The sequence below is a fragment of the Chelonia mydas genome, chromosome 6 (genome assembly GCF_015237465.2).
Source record: "Chelonia mydas isolate rCheMyd1 chromosome 6, rCheMyd1.pri.v2, whole genome shotgun sequence".
Lineage (NCBI taxonomy): Eukaryota > Metazoa > Chordata > Testudines > Cheloniidae > Chelonia > Chelonia mydas.
In genome coordinates, this window is record NC_051246.2 from 20,692,296 (window position 1) to 20,706,857 (window position 14,562).

The 14,562-nt window shown below is 45.7% G+C and overlaps 1 protein-coding gene and 1 long non-coding RNA gene across 2 annotated transcripts in view; one reads left to right on the forward strand and one right to left on the reverse strand.

Annotated features, from left to right (window-relative positions):
* Window positions 1-14,562, reverse strand: part of LOC102943481 (NACHT, LRR and PYD domains-containing protein 3) — a 509,145-nt gene that overhangs the window by 286,835 nt on the left and 207,748 nt on the right. The window lies entirely within an intron of this gene.
* LOC119566387 lies at window positions 4,798-10,877 on the forward strand. The gene is made up of 3 exons (XR_005225408.2): window positions 4,798-5,150; window positions 6,068-6,209; window positions 7,332-10,877. It is a non-coding gene; the product is annotated as an uncharacterized LOC119566387 (long non-coding RNA).

Here is a 14,562-nt window from a genome sequence, read left to right on the forward strand (position 1 = left end):
AATTACACTGGGTTTATTAATAAACAAAAGTGATTTTATTAAGTATAAAATTTAGGATTTAAGTGATCATAAGAAGTAACAGACAGAACAAGGTAAGTTACTAAGCAAAATAAAACAAACACGCTAAGCTAAGCTTAATACACTAAGAAACTGGTTACATGTAATATCTCATCCTCAAAGGTGTTCCAATAAGCTTCTTTCACAGACTAGATTCATTTCTAGTCCGGGTCCAATCCTTCCCCCTGTTCAGTCTCTGTTAGTTCCAGCAGACCTCTTGGGTGGTAAGGAGGGGTTTCCTCATGACTGGCCTCATATAGCTTTTGCAGAAGGTGGGAATCCTTAGTCCTCTTGTTTAAACTTTTTTTATGCCTCATGGAAAAATATAGAATCCAAGATGGATTCCAGCATCAGGTGACACAGACACATGTCTTCACAGGGACCCCCATCACCCCTCCTCCTCATAGGCATTCCACAGACTTACAGGAAAACAAATCCATTCAAAGCAAATTGTTTCTTGCTTAAGAGTCATCAAGTTCTTGAAGTACCATTAATAGCCCTCCATAAGCATAATTACATTAGTAACATATTTCTAACTTCAGACATAGAAATGATACTTGCATACAAATAGGATGAACACTTTCAGTAGATTATAACCTCTCCAATGATATCTTACATGACTTATTTTGCATAAAGCATATTCCAGTTATGTCATATTCATATTCATAAGCATATTTCCATAAAGAATATGGAGTGCAACGTAACAACGTGTTTGAAGTTCTAATCCTCTAACATGGTTTTTTTTGTTAATTGTGTCTTTGTAAATCTGAGGGGGCCAGACCAAGCAGAGACCAACAAGCCTTCCCTCAGCTGCTCTGGGGCTGGCATACAGCAAGGATATGAGTGGCACAGCTTTCTGAAAAACGGAAACAATTCTTGTTGGAATATTTCGCTTAATAAGTCATCCATTTTTTAACCAAAATTATGAATTTTTGCAACTAACTCCAGTGAGTGGCTTCGCAGGTGACAGAATCAGATTCATAGAGTTTAAGGCCACAAGAGACCATTAGCCCATCTAGTCTGCCCTCCTGCACATCACAGGCCATTACATTTCCCCTAAAGTCCCCTGTGTTGAGCCCAGTGATTCTGAGTTATCAAAGCGCTAATGGAAGGATGGGCAGGGGCAGTGTGGAACTGCACTGGGAGAAGACTCATTGCACCACTGCAGCTGCTTTGCCAGTGCTTGTGCTGAAACAGTGCAGAGGGACGTGGTCGTGGAAAGCATGTCATTGTACTTCCTCTGAGTGGGTTAAACACCAAAGGTGATGTACGCACGTTTCTGTGCGGCTGTGAAGAGTTGTGCTGTTGCTTCCAAGGCCAACAGCCTGTAGCAGACAGTCTCAACAGTGCTCCACAGGGTCAATCTCACTGGAGATGCCCAGGTTCAGATTCTTGGGCATTGGAGAAGAGTGTTATCAAAAGCCAGAACTCAGCTGCAGAAGGCCTTCTGAGAGGGGATCAGAAGGAGCCCTGGCCTGGCCATGGTCAGAGCAAAATGCAAGATCACCTATGTAAAGCCTTTGCCAGGAAGAACACCAGGGTCAGCATGAGGTGGAGCTGGTGTAATAAGAGGAAAGACAAAGAATAAGAGAAAAGAACATTGGGTTTTTGTGACACAGAGAACCCTTGCCAAAGGGTCCCCTGCTCTTTGCAAACAGCTCTCACCTCAGAATGGAAAAACTCAATACACCAAACAGGTCTTATAGGATATTTATTCATCAAGTATAACGTGTAATGTATCTACAAAAAGCTGTGCTGTCTACCCTTGCCACATCCCAGAACATTCAATGGAAAAGCATCAAAGACCATGGGAAATGATCAAAACCACTTGGAGGTGAAAAGGAATCATAGAATCATAGAATATCAGGGTTGGAAGGGACCCCAGAAGGTCATCTAGTCCAACCCCCTGCTCGAAGCAGGACCAAGTCCCAGTTAAATCATCCCAGCCAGGGCTTTGTCAAGCCTGACCTTAAAAACCTCTAAGGAAGGAGATTCTACCACCTCCCTAGGTAACGCATTCCAGTGTTTCACCACCCTCTTAGTGAAAAAGTTTTTCCTAATATCCAATCTAAACCTCCCCCATTGCAACTTGAGACCATTACTCCTCGTTCTGTCATCTGCTACCATTGAGAACAGTCTAGAGCCATCCTCTTTGGAACCCCCTTTCAGGTAGTTGAAAGCAGCTATCAAATCCCCCCTCATTCTTCTCTTCTGCAGACTAAACAATCCCAGCTCCCTCAGCCTCTCCTCATAAGTCATGTGCTCTAAACCCCTAATCATTTTTGTTGCCCTTCGCTGGACTCTCTCCAATTTATCCACATCCTTCTTGTAGTGTGGGGCCCAAAACTGGACACAGTACTCCAGATGAGGCCTCACCAGTGTCGAATAGAGGGGAACGATCACGTCCCTCGATCTGCTCGCTATGCCCCTACTTATACATCCCAAAATGCCATTGGCCTTCTTGGCAACAAGGGCACACTGCTGACTCATATCCAGCTTCTCGTCCACTGTCACCCCTAGGTCCTTTTCCGCAGAATTGCTGCCTAGCCATTCGGTCCCTAGTCTGTAGCGGTGCATTGGATTCTTCCATCCTAAGTGCAGGACCCTGCACTTATCCTTATTGAACCTCATCAGATTTCTTTTGGCCCAATCCTCCAATTTGTCTAGGTCCTTCTGTATCCTATCCCTCCCCTCCAGCGTATCTACCACTCCTCCCAGTTTAGTATCATCCGCAAATTTGCTGAGAGTGCAATCCACACCATCCTCCAGATCATTTATGAAGATATTGAACAAAACCGGCCCCAGGACCGACCCCTGGGGCACTCCACTTGATACCGGCTGCCAACTAGACATGGAGCCATTGATCACTACCCGTTGAGCCCGACAATCTAGCCAGCTTTCTACCCACCTTATAGTGCATTCATCCAGCCCATACTTCCTTAACTTGCTGACAAGAATACTGTGGGAGACCGTGTCAAAAGCTTTGCTAAAGTCAAGAAACAATACATCCACTGCTTTCCCTTCATCCACAGAACCAGTAATCTCATCATGAAAGGCGATTAGATTAGTCAGGCATGACCTTCCCTTGGTGAATCCATGCTGACTGTTCCTGATCACTTTCCTCTCATGTAAGTGCTTCAGGATTGATTCTTTGAGGACCTGCTCCATGATTTTTCCAGGGACTGAGGTGAGGCTGACTGGCCTGTAGTTCCCAGGATCCTCCTTCTTCCCTTTTTTAAAGATTGGCACTACATTAGCCTACATTAGAACATCACAGCAGGCGGGGATTTCCCTGCTATGAATATAGCAAATGATGGTTTTCAGGAAAACAGAGTGTAGGAAAAGACACACTGTATTTAGTAAAGAAAGCCTTGAGGAGTTCAGGGACCTGTCCTTGAGGAGTTCAGGGAGTCCAGGGACCTGAATATTTGGATCCTGGTTCTTATAAAACCAGCGAGTTCTACAACTGACTGAACTTTGTGGGAAAAACCTAGTTCATTAGATAGGAAAGGTAACTACTGGCAAAGGTAAACCCAGGTTTACACTTTAGGATCTTGTTTCGTATTACAACCAGTTGTTCCCATCACCTTCTCTCTTTCTTGGATAAATCTTTATTCTTTCTCAAATAAACCTACTTTTGTTTTTATTTTAAGTGTTCGCAAGTGCTGTGTGGACTACAGGAGCAGTGATTGAAGGAAACTCTGATAAACTGGGGTACACTTCATCTTTGCATGTAAAGATTCTGGTACTTCTATGAGTACTCAGAGTCAGGGGCTGGATATCACAGGAGAATGAATCAGCGATTCAGTGATTAGGGTGCCTCTCTTGTCAGCCTGGAAGGCAAAGCCGGGTCTGGCATAAGCCTAGAGGAGAGTGCTTGAGTGAGTGAAAGGCTGTTGGTGCCGGGGAGTTGACACCCAGCTACTACTAGTAAGACCCCCTCTTGCTGTAGGCAGTGGGGTAATGAGGTGACAGTCCCCAAGAAACATCAGAGTGTAAAAGAGAGGGAAAAAATTTCCTCCCCTCCACCATCTTCACTGTGTCAAGCACGTTACGTAGAGGACACCTGTAAATACACAGAGGAGGCCAAATGTTACTTACTCCAGTGTCTGCAGTTTGCAGTTCGGGTGTTTCAGTCCCTCACACAGCAGCCGCACTCCAGCATCTCCCAGTTTATTATCAGGCAGTTTCAGCTCTGTCAGGCTCTGGCTGGTTTTGAGAATAGCGGTGAGAGCCCCGCAGTCAGCGTCTGTGAGATGACAACCCCCCACGCTGCAGGAGAGAGAAACACAGAGAAGGGGGATCACAGTGTGAAGGGGGCTCGTCACAGCTGTTCTAACAGGCCGCCCCGCCCACCAGCCCCCTCTCCCTGACCAATCCACATGAAGAATGAAGTAGAAACCCTGCTCCACCGCCTGTCCCAACCCCCACCCTATGCCAATGAAGAGCCAGTGCTGGGTGTAATATCCTGCCTAAGCCCCACCCCTTGCACACGATTCTTGACCAATCAGAACTGTCAATGACCCAGACACCCCAATCCTTAAACCTCTGCCATTGACCAATAAGATTTAAGGTTCTGGGTAAGACGTCCTCACTAAGCACCGCCCCTCACTCTTTCCACTAACCAACCAGAAGTTAAGGGGCAGCTGTCTGGCCACCCTAACTCCCACCTACCCAGCTCTCAGCCAATCAGATTGGACTCAGCACTGATCAGCCCCACGATGGTGAAACCCAATCAGAGCAGGCTCCTCCCTGTTCACCGGGGCCAGGCTCAGAGCAGGAGGAGCTGGGAGATCCTGCCCCTCCATGACCCCAGCACTGGCTCTGCTGCTCCCCTGCAGGACACAGACGTCTCCTGTCTCTGCCCCCAGCTCTGAGCCTCAGGCCTGGGGAGGGGAGGCAGCTGCGAGGCCCAGCACTGGCAGCATCACACCCACCTTCCACTGAGACCCAGGAGCAAAGGCTGGGGGATTGGAAGACAAAGAGGAGACCAGCCCCACAACCAGGGGGATCCCCAAAGTTTGGGGAAGAAGAGCCCCTGAGAGGAGGGCGACCATGTGACCCTGTTGGCAGGGCCTGTTCCAGAAACACTGGTGAGGTTATTACAATAGAAATATTCCACTGGATTCTGTGTCCCTCCCTGCAGAATCTGGGTTCCTGGCAGAGCTGCCAGCCACCGGAGTGTGGAACTATGGCAGCAGCCTGGCTATGACCATGTGCATCTCAGTGACCAGCCCCCAGCATGGCTGTCCCATACTGCCACTCCTCCCTCCCTCCCTCCAGGGCTCTCAGAGAACCCTCTGCACCCCCGATAGCTGCCAAATCTTGCACACATGTAGAGACACCCCACCCATCGCAACTGTCACCTGCATGGCCTCCATCACTACAGTTGCCTTCAAAATATGGTCGCTTCACCAAATGGGGAGGGAAGTCCTAATGTTTGATAGAGAAAAAGAGCCCTGAATTTGTATTAGGGAGAGAAGCCCCCACTCCCTGTGGGACCCCCAGGTTCAATAATCATGGTAGAGCCATGAGGGAAAGTATGGAGATAAGCCCTAGCCTGGGGAGGTGGGGAGAGGATGTTCCTGATGAAGCAACAGAGAAGAGCTCCACAAAATTTAAAGGTAAGAAAGGAGGGAAGGCAAATGAGAAGTTGAGGAGAAAAAGGTGCTAAACTAGGGAGAGGACGCATGACTGTTAAAGAAGGACCCAACTGAGATAAAAAAAGAGAGACACCCCTCAAATGAGGAGTGGTGTCGGGGGTAAGCTTTGGGAAGGACGTAGCTGTGCCAACAGTAGGAGTTTATTCTTTGCCCTGGGTGCTGATTAGAGCCCATTCTGGAGGCAGAGATTCTCTTTGGGAATTTGGTGCTGGGCTCAGATCTCTGGAAGAGGAGTCTCTGCTGTGTGACCCTCTCATTCCAAAACAGGTGAATAAATGTAAATATGACAAGTTTCACTTAGAGTTTACCCAGACTCCCTGTCACTGATTTCTCCTCTGCTCTGCAAGGTGCTGGACACCTGCCACCACTTGGCTGAGGGTAACGCTGGTGTCAGAACAGGACACTGGTGCTAGAAGAAGGAGCAACACTACATACAGACATTCCCTGCCCTGAGGATCCTACAATATAAATAGACCAGACAGGTAAAAGGTAGGGAAAGGAAATATTATTATTCTCATTTTTCAAATGGAGAATTGAGATCCATAAGAGATTGAATGACTTGCCCAAGGTCACACAGAGAGTCTTGAGTTCAATCCAGCAATTTAATGACACAACCATCCTTTCTCTTTAATAGAGCTGTGCTTAGCCCCTCATGTTTCTCAGTATCAGAAGGGCCCCCATATTTTTAACCAACATGACCTCTTTTCCCCCCCTGTTTTTCTCGTGGTTGAGGCTCATACGGAAGAGCTACTTACCAATCAGGTACTGAACATAAGGGCCTGACCTACTGATGAGGCTTCTCACTGTGATACCTATTGTGATTTGCTAAAATGTGTTGGAAGAATTCAAAAAGATCTAACTACTGATCTGATCAGACCAGACCCAAGCAAACATTTGAAGAGCTGTTGGAAGGGAAAACAAAAATTCAAAATGGGTTTCTTAGAATTGAGGGACCTCTAGTGTGTGTGAGTATGGGGGTCGAGGGAGGGGGAAGGTTGGACTGACTCAGATGTTTTTGAAATGTCAGGTGCCATTTCCAGTATTTTAAAAATTTGCCATACATTTCATATCAAAATTACAAGAGCATTCATTGTTTTCATCTGGAATTTGGTAATAGGACGGCTTGCTAATATGTCATATTGTGATGTATGGTAAAGAGATGGGGATACATCAAAACCACGTGACTGCATTAGGAGCTCCATGATTAAGTTTACTTGCAGATTTACACTTGGAGCAGGACTGAAAACTCTTTATTTTCACTAGATTACCACCCATAAAAAACAATGTTTAATTTTCACCAAAAGTGGAAGAAATCTTCTAAATATGATTGATAATGCAGCTATTTACTCAAAATAGTACTGTTTTTGGAAGTTTGGGAAATACTTAGACCCAGGTGATATACTGTATGCATTTTCCCATACTTTTTTTTCCTTTTGTAAAAGCAAAAGTCTGTAATCATACAACAATGTGAGCTTGTACCATATAATGCAAAAAAAATGTCATCATTTGTAGATGGTACTGATGTGAGAACAGTTTTCTTTTTTATGAAGCTATGCAAACAAGAAGACACCTACCCCCATTTATAAAATGTTTTTGTTATTATATCTTCAGCTCTGTGGCCATCAGGGATAACATGACCCCCTCCTTCTCAGAATTCTGTCCCTTCGCAAAAGAGGTTTCCTAGAAACACAAGAGGAAATCGAAGCCTCCACTTACAACTCTGATCCTTAATCTTCTATGCTGATGAAGGAGAGTAAGAGCACTTAGAACACCTACAAACAACTACTGTCACCACTGTTCCCTCTAATTTTCCCCACTCATATGTGGAATGAATCTTGTTATGTACACCAATATAGAGGAGATGTGTGATAAATCACCTCCATATTGGTGCACATAAAATTAATGGTGTGGGGCTGAGGGGTGCGGAGTATGTGTGGGAGGGCTCAGGGTAGGGCAGAGGGTTGGGTTGTGGGGGGATGAGGAATCTGGCTGGGGGTGAGGGCTCTGGGCTGGGGCTGGGGCTGGGAATGAGGGGTTTGGGGTGTGGGAGGGGGCTCAGGGCTGGGCAGAGGGTTGGGTTAGGTCAGCTCTTCAGCTGATTACATCTGCTGCCATATTGCATAAGAAGAGATGTGGTTTCTCAGGCATCCATCACCCATTCCATTTACGGTTTTATAGATGAAAAAGGGACCTCTACATTTTGCATAAAATCAGTAGGAAACCAGTGCAGACAATACAGCACAAATGTGTCAATGTACCACTTTATAAATAGGCATCTACAGTCTACCCTAGCTGAAGTTTCTGAATTGTCTTGTATGATCCCAAACAGAGCACACTGCAGTAATTCAATTTCAAGGTGATAAAGAGCTCCAGAATTGTGATTAGGTCTGCATCTGAAAGGAAAGGTTGGAATCTTCTTGACATGTGCAGATGGGGAAAAAATAAAACCCCACACTCTTGACCAGATACAGGGATCATCTTTGACACTGACAAATTAATACAAGGCTATTGGCAAATTAATGCAGGGCTACTGTTAAAGCTCTTTAGTGGTATTTAAAATCAGAACTAAGGTAAAAAGCAATCTAGGATGTGCTTATTTACTGGCAGATGGAAATATATCCCCATGACTGCAAGCTGCACTGCCCAATTTCTCTGCTCCATCTCTTGTCACCTTTTTAAGCTTCCCCTTCTGTGATTTAGAAACCATAAAGCACACTGGGAAGTGGATCTCATACTCTTAAGATTTCCTAGAGGCTGGAAATATTGCAATATTATATATATACACCCCTTGGATTTTTTCCCTTTCAGTCCAAATGTTATAGGGAGAGTACAGCATCTTAGGAAAACACCGTCATTTGGGGACAGATTTATATGATATTTTGGTATTTTATTTTTGGATTTAAATGAAGGGGAATGAACTTTGTATTCAGTATATGCGTAAAACATTTGTTGTTTGAACACTTGACTGATGAACTGCTGCGTACATAGGTACGTGGTTCTGGGGGAATTAATAAACTATTGGTCAGTCAAGAGCCCCAAGTATCCTCATCTGAGAAATACTGTTCAGATTAAAAGCTGACCTGAAAAGAACCTAGCATTAAAATTAGTCTGCTAACGCTCCCTGGACTCAATAAGAGGTTCTCCTAATTAAATTCATTGGCTACAACACATTTCAACTTGGCTAACCTAGTTTGTTACATTTCAGTTTTAAAATCTCATTGGCCCCCTGGCAAATTCATAAAATAGCCCCATATTGACACTTACAGCTGTGCGTTATGCATGGCATTTTTGGCATTTCATATTGTATGGTATTAGGACAGCGTCCCTTATATACAATCACAACATGTGCAGCAATTTCATCTCTATTATTAAATTGTAATGAGCTTCCTCTCCCCCAGTGGCTGGCCTGCAGGGGGTCATGGCAACAGAGAGACTGAGGGAATGGGAAATTGAAACAAAGCATTCGTGTGGTACTGGTGCAGCCTGTCACCAGCTCCAGGGGAAACAGGCACTGCTGTGTTAGGGCTCATGATATTTTGTATTGTATAGAACGTGGTCTAACCTCATTCCTTCCAATACCTGTGATGTTACAATATATTTTGCACCAATATGGGTTTATGTTGGGAGCACCTGGGATTTTTCCCCTGACCAGCCCTCTAGAATTACTTTGTCATGCTGTTGTAAAGTTGGCCATTTTTTGTTTCTTATCTGAGCTTGTCAAACTTTGTTTTTGAAATGGGTAGTATTGGAGCCAAACTCTTTCTCTTTCTGCTCCCTGATTTCACTATTTATAAAGGCCCTTGCAAGTACAGCTGCTTTAAGAAGCTCCATTCTGGGCCTTTATGTCACATTAATGACATTCTGGGCCTTTATGTCACATTAATCACTTCTGCAAAGCCATAATCATTTTCTGACATATAGGCTGTAGTAACTCAGAACCCTCCCAGTCTTGTGTCTCATGTTTACCAGCTGAGGATTTTTGCTACAGGCAGTCCCCAATGGGCTGCATGCTACTGTAGGCAATCCCATCATACCACCCCCTTCGTACACTAATCCAGCTCAGTTTTGAAGTCAGTTAGGGTTTTTGCCCTCACTGCTCCCCTTTGAAGGCTCTTCCAGAATTTCACTTCTCAGATAGTTGGAAACCTTCTTCTAATTTCAAGCCTAAACTTGTTGATTGCCAGTTTGTATCTATTTCTTCTTGGGTCAACATTGGCACTTAATTTAAATAACTCCTCTTCCTCCCTGGTATTTATCCCTCTGATGTATTTATAGAGAGCAATCATATCTCCCCTCAGCCTTCTTTTGGTTAGGCTACACAAGCCATGCTTCCTGAGTCTCCTCTCATAAGGTATGTTTTCTATTCCAAGGATCATCCTAGTAGCTCTTCTCTGCCCCTGTCCCAGATTGAATTCATCTTTCTTAAACTTGGGAAACCAGAATTGTACACAGTATTCCAGATGAGGTTTCACCAGTGCAGAATAGAGGGGAATAATCACTTCCCTCGATGTGCTGGCAGTGCTCCTACTAATGCTACCCAATATGCCATTAGCCTTCTTGGCAATAAGGGCACACTGTTGACCCATATCCAGCTTCTTGCCCACCGTCATCCCCAAGTTCTTTTCTGCAGAACTGCTGCTTAGCCAGTCAGTCCCCAGCCTATAGCAGTGGATGGGATTCTTCCATCCTAAATGCAGGACTCTGCACTTGTCCTTGTTGAACCTTATCAGATTTCTTTTGGCCCAATCCTCCAATTTGTCTAGGTCACTCTGGACCCTATCCCTACCCTCCAGAGTATCTACCTCTCCCCCAGCTTAGTGTCATCTGCAAACTTGCTGAGGGTGCAATCCATCCCATCATCCAGATCATGAATGAAGATGTTGATCAAAACCAGCCCCAGGAACGACCCTTGGGGCACTCCACTTGACACTGGTTTCCAGCTACACATGAGCTGTTGATCACTACCCATTGCACCCGATGATCTAGCCAGCTTTCTATCCACCTTATAGTCCATTCATCCAATCCATACTTTTTTAACTTGCTGGAAAGAATACTTTTGTGTTGGTCAGTCATTTTTAAAATCAGTTCTGGAGCTACAATAGGAATGATCATGTTTCTCTAACCCAGAGAGTTTACTTTAATTTACCCACTAAAGTACCAACCAAAAACATGAGCATTTGCTTACAATTGTAAGTATGATGACTATCACTCAGCGATATGTAACTGCTGTTACACTTTGTGAAATAACATCCCCATAACTAAGAGGAAATGGTGGCTTCTTAGAGCCTGATACCAAGCGTCTAACAGGACAAGTTAATTTTAAGACAGCATCTGTATAACAAATAGTGCTGTATTATCACCATCATGGCAAATCCCAAATGGACATCGCCTCCTTGCAGATTAAGCAGCACCTAGATCAATTGCTACCTGGGACTTAAGATGGTCTGGCTGGATTCTCAATCTATGTCCATTATTGGCATCCTTATTGTACCACCAGAGTTTTTGGCACCATGTGACCACCAATTTCTGCCAGGGTTTGCCAGCTGGGTCCCCTCCCTGTGCAGAAGCTCCTAGAGCTGACGAGCTGCAAACTGTGGCTGCGGGGAGAGGCGGCAGCAAACAGCTGGGAGCTACAGGGAGGGACCATTGAGGGTAAGAGGGCAGGTCATGCCTGGGAGGAGCATGACTCAGGCTGTTGGGGGGATGAACCTTTAAATTTTTCCCACCTACTATCAGCAGGTACCAGTCTTCTCTATATAACTCTATGCACTGAAAGGAGATGCACTGATTGAAATTCTGGCCCCACTGTAGTCAAGGGGAGTTTTCTTAGTGACTTAATTGAAACCAGGATTCCACCCACTATCTGCCTCAGCTCCCATCTCTCTGCTTCAGCTCTCACACCCGCATCATTGCCTTTCACACCTCTGAGCTAACACATCTGCAGGCAACCAGCCACAACAAAGACATGAGCAAAAACAAGCAAACCAACACCAGTCTACAAAAGAATGTCATGAGCCTCAAGCATAAATTGATTTTTTTGTCAAAGCATTGCCACAGGATTAATAATTTTTATGGGATATTAAAATGATATTGCAATATGTACTACTGGTTAAACACCAAACTGGTTAGACTGCACATGCTTGTAGAGAAGACATTGTACGCTTTGGACTTAGAAAGTTAAGGGATTTAATTTGAAAGTGCAAAGTATTATATTCATTAATTTGCCTGTCTAAAGACTACTCTTTGAAGTGAGTTTATGTTTTTATTAAAAAATTGCTATGTTAAATAATTTCTTATATGGTGTATTTTAAATACCTGAAATAAGTACTTTCTTCAGTTTCATAGGACTTAACTAAGACTACAAATGCCCACTCATACACTGTTCGGGTTATCTATTGTAACAAAGTAAGGCAGGAAGGCTGCAAGAGAGTGCTAGAAGGCAGATACATTAGCCCCAGAATGTTAAAGGCCCTCTTCCCTGCTAGCTGAGAAGGGGTTACCTCAGGTCAAGGAGGGACACCTGATTCCAATGAAGGCCTGCCTGAGGCCTTTAAAAACCCCCCCTCTGGGGAGAGAAAAGGGGGAAGAGAGAGACAAACTGCTGCCAGGCTAGTGGCAATAGAGAAATAAGCTTCTCCACAGTGGGAGGCTGGGCTCCTTGCCAAACCTGAGACCTGATAGGGGAAGGACTGACTCCCCAGGGAAACCAAACAGGGTGACACCCTGCACCAGGGAGGAGGCAGCGAAAGGTAGCCCCCTGGGTTTTCTTTGTTTATGAGACTGTTTTCTTTTTGTTTGGTGGAGGATCAACCCTTAGGCCAACCTTCAGGCCTACCCTGAAAGTACAACCAAGGGAGCACAGAAGGGGGAAGGCAAACCCTGCCATGAGTGGGGCTGATTATCCTAGGCTCACCATCATCTGAGGGGGAAGCACTAAATCTGCCAAGATGAAGGAGATGCCTTGCCACATGTGATGTCAGGAGTGGGACAGACTTCATGGCAAACCGTCCCAGGGCAAGGTAAATCACCCTCACCTCCAAAATGGATGATGTAGTGAGGGCGCTGGTGAAGGCCACGGCAGCACAAGAGGCTACCAGGGTTCAGATGGCTGCCCAACAGGAGTTGGTACAGCTACAGCAGGAAACAAATCAATTGCTGATGAGCCAGGCAGCCCAGGATCGAGCCACCCTGCAGGAGGTCATGAGCCAGCTGAAGGCTCTGACCTCTATGACGCATGGCCATGATGGGACACGATCCCTACGGACAAGCAGTTACCTAGAGAAGATGACAGTGGATGATGATGTGGAGGTGTATTTTCTCTCCTTTGAGAGAAAGGCTCTATGTGAGGCTTGGACCTGAGACCAGTGGGACAGCATCCTCACTCCTTTCCTGTGTGGAAAGGCCCAGAAGGCCTAGTATGACATGGCAGGGGAAGCCGCTACCGATTACCCCCAATTGAAGGCTGAGATCCTAGTGAGGTCTGAGGTGACAACAGCTATAAGGGCCCAGAGATTCCATGAGTGGAGGTACCAGGATGGCAAAATGACCCCTCCTCCTATGATGAATTAATTGCCCTTGTGGAGAGACACTTAACAGCCAAAGACCTCTCTCAGACTACCAGGGAAGAGACATGCCAGGTCAAGAGGCCAGTCCCTGCCCCGAGGGCCTGGGCCTCTGAAACACCGGGCAGAACTATATTGGGGAGGAAAGAGGCTGAAGAGGAACCTGAGGCCGCAAATGGACTTGGGGACATGGGGAGAGAGGGTCGTGGGGTAAGGCCCAATAGCCCAGAGAATAGGGGGATACCTCAAGAAGGGTATAGCTGTTATGCTTGTGGGGAAGTAGGACATATAGCCACCCAGTGCCCTAAAATGGAGGAGCCCATGCAGTGGAATCTGGGGGATCATGAAGATCTTTGTGGCTTGATAAATCTTATGGGAGTTGCAATGGCCCTCCATAGATACACGTGATCAGTTAGGATGAATGACATACAGACCATTGTATTAGTGGAATCCGGAAGTGCCGTCACACTAGTCTCAGGGAAACTAGTGGGGCAGGACCAGCTGTCTCGGGCCAAGCACACCAGGATAACCTGTGTTCATGGTGCTGTCAATTGTTATCCGACCATCCTTCTACAAACTGAGATCCAGGGGAATACCACAAGGGTGTTGGTGGGTGTGGTCCCGAAACTCCCATATCCGGTCCTTATAGGACGAGACTTCTCAGGGTTTGGAAGCCTACTCCCCATAGATGAGTCAGAGGAGGATGGCGATCCCAGGATTGATACGATGGCTCCAGTAACTAGCCCCCTCCTGATCTTCTGTAAATTAGCCCAGGACTCGTTTTCTACAACTGGGAAGCCCCGGAAGACTAGGTGAGAAAGGACAACAGACAAGAGATTGGGAACCAAGATCTTGGCCCAGAACCAAAAGTATGTGCTTGCAGGGAAGAAATGAGGTCCAGTAGGCAGGGGAGCACACAAAGGGTCAACGAGCCAGAAGCTGGACCCAGTTCCACAGAGACCAACCCTGACAGGGAAACAGAAGTAGGTTCCCTTGAATTTGGGCATACTGGACCCTCACCTGAGAATTTTTGGCAGGATCAGGCCAATGATCCACTATACAATAACATTAGAAAAGAGATAGTTGAGATGAAGGGGGTCCTGGTGGATGGGAAAACCAAAGGCCCAGGGCTGTATTTCATGATAAAAATGGACCTATTATATAGAGTAGTCTGACTGCAAGAGCAAGAGGTGGAGCAGCTCTTGGTACCTCGACAGCATCAGAGGGCAGTGTTGGACCTAGCTCAGTCATTTGTTTGGAGGACATATAGGGGTAGATTA